General features: G+C 34.6%; 1 long non-coding RNA gene across 1 annotated transcript; it reads right to left on the bottom strand.

The window, feature by feature from the left end:
• Positions 1-420: 420 nt before the first annotated feature.
• Positions 421-3,710, bottom strand: LOC113095026 (uncharacterized). The gene is made up of 4 exons (XR_003288256.1): positions 3,418-3,710; positions 2,289-2,329; positions 2,082-2,196; positions 421-724 (listed from the first exon to the last, which is right to left on the bottom strand). It is a non-coding gene; the product is annotated as an uncharacterized LOC113095026 (long non-coding RNA).
• Between the last annotated feature and the right edge of the window lie 4,204 nt (positions 3,711-7,914).

The raw sequence follows: 7,914 nt of genomic DNA, 5'->3' as shown, positions 1-7,914 counted from the left end.
ATCAGCCGTAAGTGCAAAAATGTGTTTTAATAATTTATTGACCAATCTGCAAGAATATACAAATAGTTTGTTCAGGACTGCAATTTACTAATATTCTTTGTACAAAACTGCAACAATATACCAGTATAGAGATTATAGCTAAACTGCAACAATATTCCAATAAAAAAATAAGCCCAAAAGTTTAAATTAGATCACAACTGCAACCACATACAATTCAGTTTTTTTTCATAACTGCAACAGTATATAATATATATATATATATATATATATATATATATATATATATATATATATATATATATATATATATATATATGTATATATATATATATATATTTAATAACTGCAACAACACACAAAAGAATTGTTCAAAACTGCAACAATATAGCAAATTGGTAAACAAATAAAAAATAAGAATTAATTTGTCCTTAAAACTGAACCACCTGTGAACAGATTAATTCATCTTGACAACAGATGATGCATTAAAAAAAAAAAAAATCAACCATGAAAGCAAATAATCAGCAAGTATTTTAAGTCTTTGACACTGTCAAGAATTTCTGCTAGGCAATGTAGGAAGATCTGACACTCCAAGTTTTACTCCATCCTTTCAAAGTCCGCAATCTTGTTAATCAGTGAAAGAACCTTTGGACTGACTGCTGATTTCTTTCTCGATGTGGTCTTCTCCACTTTCGATCCCTTCTCGGGGTTCATCTTAAAAAGGAATCTGTTGAGTAAAAAAAACATATTTAGTAATAAAACATGGACTGTACCATATGCTGTGAATATATTTAAAATAAAAGCAGAACAATAAGAACTTGTAAAGGGCATGCTTGTGGTGGATGTTGTGAAGAAGTATGTGAGAGGTAGTTGTGTGTGAGGCAGACTAAGAAGGTTGTGACAATGTAAGGGAGTGTGTTGTGTGAGGATGAGAGTGTGAGGATGCATGTAGGGCTGCACAATTAACCACATGCAGTTGTCAGATGCATTTGCAGATGAATCGCATTAGATTATGAACAGGATACTGCATAGCTTGTCAGTGAACTACAGCTCTGTTTATTAAATGTTGCTTAATTTGAAAACAGGTGATGGATATTTACTACTAATCACAGGACCGACTTTAATGACGAGACACGCCTGAAAAACGCATGTGATTAATTATGCAGCCCTAGAAGGTTGTGTGGGGATGCGTGTGAGAGTATGTTAGTGTGTGTGAGAGTGTGTGTGACTGTCTATGTGAGAATGTTTGGATGTTTGTATAAGGAAGTGTGTGTGAGAGGATGCGTGTGTGAGAGTGTGTGAGTGTAAGGATGCATTTGTAAGAATATGTGAAAGTGTATAACTGTGTGTGAAGATGCGTGTGAGAGTGTGTGTGTGTGAGAGAGAGAATGTGTGTGAGGTTGCATGTGTAACTGTCTATGTTAGAGTGTGTGGATGTTTGTATTAGAATGTGTGTGAGAGTGTGTGTGAGGATGCGTGTGTGAGAGTGTGTGAGTGTAAGGATGCATTTGTTAGAGTATGTGAAACTGTGTAACTGTGTGTGTGATGATGCGTGTGAGAGTGTGTGTATGAGTGAGGAAACGTTTCTGAGAGTGTGTGTATCTGAGAGTATGTAAGTGTGAGGATGCATTTGAGAGAGTGAGTGTGTGTGTGTGTGTGTGTGTGTGTGAGGATGCATGTGTGCAAATGTGGACGTGAGTGTGCGAGTGTGAAGATGCATTTGTGAGTGTGTGTATGTGAGAGTGTGTCAGTTTGAGGATGTGTGTGTGACCGTGTGTATATGTGAGAGTGTGAGGATGCATATGTGACATTGAGTGTGTGTGTGAGAATGCATGTGAGAGAATGTGTATGTGAGTGTGAGGATGTGTGTGTGTGACTGCGTGTATGTGAGTGTCTGTGTGTGTGAGTAGGCATGTGTGACTGTGTGTGGGTGCGTGTGTGACTGTGTGTGAGAGTGTGTGTGTTAGAGTGAGTGTATGTAAGGATGCGTAATTCAGTGTGTGTTGAAAAAGTGTGAGTGTGTGTGAGAACACACGTGTGAGTGTGATATGTGTGAGAGTGAGTGTATGAGTGTGTGTTTTTACCTTTGCACAATCTCTTGCGTTTCTCCTTGGTTTCCTGGGTATGAAATGTTCAAGCAGTTGTATGAAGCAAACATCAGAGCGTTGCAGAAGATGGTGATGTGGTCGTTAACTATGACTGGGTGAACAGAAAACATAAAGTTCATAAACCATAAACACCACAACTATTACAAGTGTAATATGTGAACATCTTTGCATTTTGCAACTCACCCTTTCATGTTGACCATGGTTTTAGCACTCACTGAACTTATCTGTAAGGAGAAAAAAAGCATGTAAATGTGAAATTTTAAGGAAATCTACAAAAATACAAAGAAATATATTGATAAATGTTTTATATCTATGGTTCTGAACCTTATCTGCGCCACCTGTTCATCCCTATCAGTGAGTCTATCAATAATCCCTATAAGCTATAACAGTCTTTAATTATAGAAGGGTGATTAAAACAGAAGTTGTGAAACTTTTTTCCCTAGGCGTAGATTACAAGATTACAAGGTTATATGAATTCTCAGATGACACACTGCAGACATTGTTTTTTCATTCACAATTTTAACTGGTCAATGGTTTCACCAGCTTTTTGAAACACTTTTAATATTTTAAATATTTGCTTAACCGATAGACAGATATAAAGGGTAACCAACAGAAATAATTTATTAAAAAGTGATTAAATACTGACTGTAACGATATTTCAGACCCTCAATAAGACTATATCTGGAAGTAAAAGAGTAAAACATGCAGACAAATTAAAGTAGTTAAGTGAATTTCATTATACAAGCGTAATAACCAGTGCTTGAAGAGGGAGAAATGCAGACGAACATAACGTTTCAAATCGCGCGTCACTTTAAGCGCTGGTCCTAATGAGTCTGTTTCTAAATTCAGAATTTTCATCCAATCTCGCCTCGAAAAATATGATTTTTTTTTTTTTTTTTGCTTTTAGACGACGCCTACTATTATGTATATCAAAACTGATTAAAAACACTGCATTATGCGTCGAAGTTCGGTAAAGTTGGCAACATCTACATATTCGAACTTAACATTAACTGAGCTAACTGTTAAATTTATGAGTTCTTAAACCACAAATGATAATAATATTTAATAACAGTATCGTAGACAACCAGCTAACGACTTTCCTTAAAGTAAGCCTGTTTTTCCCTCAGGGACAAAATAACATTAGAAGTTAACGTTACCCACACTTAACGACTAACGGCACTGGTCAGCGCCGAAGTTTGAAATAACGTTACTGGTTTAACGATTCAAAAAGGTAAACATTCTAAATTTTAGAACTCATATATAGTAGAAATAGCATTTAGTAATGACCAAAATGAGAAAACGTGAACTTTACCTGCTTATTTTCGCCTCAGATTGAAGATTGACCGTGAAACTGAAGGTCGAGTTATTCCTTCTGCGCGCGCAGCAGCTCCACTGCGTGCTTGGAGGAGAATGTGTCCTTGCGCTAGGGCGGGAATTCCTTCAGTTCGAATATTACATTTTTTATTTTTTTTAATTTTAATATCAGCATATTATTATATTATTATATCAAATTATGAAACGGTACTATGAGAATAAATCCGTAATAAAACACCAAACTGAGCAGAACTATTTTGACAAGCGGAAGAAGATGTGGTCAGTTGACAGTACTTTGGAAATACGATTCGAGAAGGATTTTTCAACAAACCTGTTCAAAAAAGGATTAACCTGCTCTTTTATGCAAACACGCAATGTAGGCTACATATACAACATATTATATCAATAGTAATAATAATAATAATAATAATAATGAACGTTAACTTTTGTACAGTTGTTATTTATATTTTTAATCTATTAAAAAATATGGCATTATATTATTAATGCCACACACACACGTACACACACACACACATACTGCACATACTACATATAAATATAGCGCATTATGTGAAATAAATCTTCAAAAATATTTTTGGGACGTTATGCACATTGACATGTTTTTCATGTGATTTTACATAAGATATGTAAATTTACAGTCTCTTTCTGTAATTTTACAATTTTAAACTGTATTTCAAAATTACGTGGAAAAAACTGTAAAATAAAACAGTAAAATTCCGTAAAATTACAGTTTTTTTTTACAGTGTAGAAGAATGACTGATGTGTGAGGAAATGCAGAAGCTGTGGCCTAATTATAACTTGGGTACATGTTCAGTAATGACTTTAGCTTTGTACATTGCATTGTTAGTCTTGATTAGTGTTGCATGTAGCCAACATGTGTCTGCTTTTGCTGGGGCTTCACATGCACGAAAAAAAAAAAGGCAGAAATACTTGCTTGTCTTGAGTTTCTGTAGATGGAGCTATTGGCTTCGTCTCTGCAGCTGGAACTATATCCTCAGGAATAAAAAAGCCCACAGGACCTGATTAATTTAAAATAGGAAGTGTAGCAAAACAGACTTTTAATCACTTCAAGACTGATATGGTAAATGGGGAGAACATATCTTAAAAACCCTCAGAAAGTGAAATTTATCGGGGAAAAGGAATCATTTAATATTCTGGCAACAAGTGCACACTTATCACCATCACTATTGTGATTGAATGGCACTTCCATTATGATTATGAAACATGAGGGATTATGAAACATTATGTCGATTCTATTGTGTTGTTTTATGCTGTTTCTATGCTGTGTTGTGAAGCAACTTAATTTAAAGACATAACAATACAGTCATTTGTTTATTTTGTAAGTATATGATGATAACCTATGCCTTTCAAGATACTCGAGTACTTTGTGTTCAACAGCAGAGATATCAAATGATGTGGTTTACATGCATACTGTACATTTCATATGACCAGAGATGTTTTTTTTAAATGTTTTTTTTATGACATTCAGACTGATTAAGCGGCCATGAGATAACATTCTCTCATCATTATTCATAATTATACCAGTAATACAAATATTATTCACTTTATTAGATATGAAAGTTGATTTATCTATACTAAGGTTTGAGATGCAAATGTACAATTTATTTAACTATAAATATTCTTCATTATAAGACAGATTTGATTTGATATACTGTATGCAGATTCTTATTCTTATTGTAAGCTATAAACCACATCACAAACAGTGATTGGCTGACTGTCTGGGTGAACTGAGAATATATACAGAGGCCACTGACAATTGCATATGGACACAAGCCAGAATCATATGATCAAATATTTGCAGTTAATAAATTCATTTCTTTGGCGAAAGTTAATAAACTGATCCTCCACTCCTGGAAAACAACATGACTCTGCAAACAAAGGACACGATTGATCGCTCGCTCACTTTACTGTAACTGAGACATGCAGCCTGCATGCCCTTCTAGATTAGAGTAATTACAATACCTAATTAAATAAAAATTGACTCGCCATGGCTCCCAACATGACTTTGAGAATGAATACAGCAGACATAGCATGGCATGTAATCTGCAAGATTAAAGACCCCTTGAAATTGTTTAACGATTGCATTGTTCGTACTACTTAAATTCCAAGTTTTGGGAGGATATTGGATTTATTAATCTTTATTTTATTTCATATTTTACATTTGTAAATAGCTTACATATTTGCATATAGCTTACATATAAGGGTATAGCTTTTTGTCACCAAAGATGATGTTCATGGACTAAATACCACAGCTCTCTTAGTATTGATTGCATGTGGTCTTTAAGCAAAAAGTTTTGCTACACAAAAACATCATCTCCAAGTTGATGTAATAGAACTTTGAAAGAGAGTTTTGGGAAAGAGATGTTTATTTCCTCCAGTGATAGAAGGGAGGGTGACAAAAACTTTTCTGAAGTGAAGATAGTATTAGTCACTATAGCTTTTTTGTTTCTTTCCAATAAGCTGGAGCTCCTTATGGAGACCGATCTGCTGCAGGGTTTAGCATAATGACGCATTGGCAGCCACCTCCCGTTGTTAATTCAAATGACCTTTTCTCATGTTTTCTGCCATGTAGAGCAGGTGTAGGGTTGTAAATGCTCATTGTTGAACTTGTTAAATGATTTTTTGCTGCTAATGCCTCTCGCCAACTGTCTTCTCAGAGACTAATAATAATTCATTTGGTAGGGGGCAAAAATAAGACAATCTTGGCCATTAGTTAACTGGTCCTTTTTTTTATTTGTCTTGTTATGTTTTGGTTTGCTATCTAACATATTTATTAGAAAAGCAGCACATTATGTTCTGATGGTCTGTGCTCTTTAAACATCACTCCTTTATAACAGGTTCTCTGTTAATGTTAATTACATTTTGCGTGAGCGTGTTTGCTCCGAGCTGATAAAAGTAACCTCTCCCCAGTGCGCTGTGTCCCCAGACCTGCAGTGTGGCTTTCAATTTCTGCTGTTCTAAACGGACTGAAAGGAAACTTGGAAGAGAGAACCATAAGCCGAATTCAGCGAACGTGAGCCAGCCAACAGGAGCTAAATTTGGTCTTGTGATCTACCCACAGGACACCTACAGAAACTTTTCACTAAACAAATAGGTTATTCTGTTGTGCACTGTAATATAAGCCTGTTCTGATGGGTGGTCGATTGTAACAACGAGAGCAGGATTCTAGCATGTACTGTTTAAAATGTGCAAATATTAATAAAATACATTGATTTTAACTTAACAATTTAGTAGTGTGTAACCTTTATGGACACAAAAATATTATTGATGGTTATTATTGGATACTAATCAAATCTTTCCTGGTTCAAGTTCGACTTATTAACCAAGCACTAACTGTGCTTATAAACACTACATTAATATGCATTATACAGAGGCAAGATGAAATTAAAATACCATCTAAACCTTTCTGAAGATAGTCCGTTCCTCTTCATATAAACTCCCCGCTGCAGTTCAGTATTTAGGATTTTTGTTTCCAGTAGTTCATGCACCATGAACAGTGAGCTTGCTCTGCCTGTACTGAATATTCTCTTCTTTGCATATTTCATTTGACCAGTGCCTCATAATATTTGGCTATACATACAGTATTTGGCATATAATAGTAAAAATCTATTTATTTTACAAATTTAATAGAATTATTGAATTTATGGATTTATAAATATACATTTATTTAGAATTTTTTTTTTTTTTCAATATTATTTAAAATAAATATACATGTCATTGCATGTAATACAAATATATATGTTGTTTTCTATCTGTAACTAGTGTGAGTGTACTCTACCTGGTACAGTAACAAAATAATTTCACCCTCCTGTCTTTTTCGGTTCTTTATTCCAGACTGAAGCTTGTAAGGAACTCTTGTTTTGCATGTATCATTATGCATTTCTCATGTAGGGTTCTGGTCATTTAATGATAATGAAATATGAGCTCATCTAAAGGTCTTCAGTCCAGTTGCTGTCTGGTGCTCATATCAGTTTTGCGGTTTGTGCATGACCTAAATGTTGTTCTCAACACTTGTTTGATGTTGCTGTCAGTTAATTATCCAATTTGACAGATAAACCTGTGCCTCAGTCTGACTTAATTAATGAAATAATGTTGAATCATGTATGATAAGCTGGTGTTCTGGAAGTCACTGATATTCCCTTTTTGTCACTGTCTGTTGCTATATGGTTATGTGACAAAAGGGGTTTATTTACTATACATTATTCATTTCATACATTTTTTTTTTAAACACATGATAGCAGTTGTATGAAAAGGACAGTTTGAGAGTCACATTTCACACACACACACATGATATTTATATATGTTAGTAAATATGAGTAGCAGAATGTAGTCTAACTTTGATCATTGATTCAATAGAAGTGAATCAGAGAGATGTGCTCATGAATCATTGGTGGTGTAAATGAATTCATCCTGCATATAAAATACTGTGCAGCTCCGTCTGCCCTGTCAGATA

The sequence above is a fragment of the Carassius auratus genome, unplaced genomic scaffold, assembly GCF_003368295.1.
Source record: "Carassius auratus strain Wakin unplaced genomic scaffold, ASM336829v1 scaf_tig00215565, whole genome shotgun sequence".
Classification (NCBI taxonomy): Eukaryota; Metazoa; Chordata; class Actinopteri; order Cypriniformes; family Cyprinidae; genus Carassius; species Carassius auratus.
This window is presented reverse-complemented; position numbering and strand designations above follow the sequence as displayed.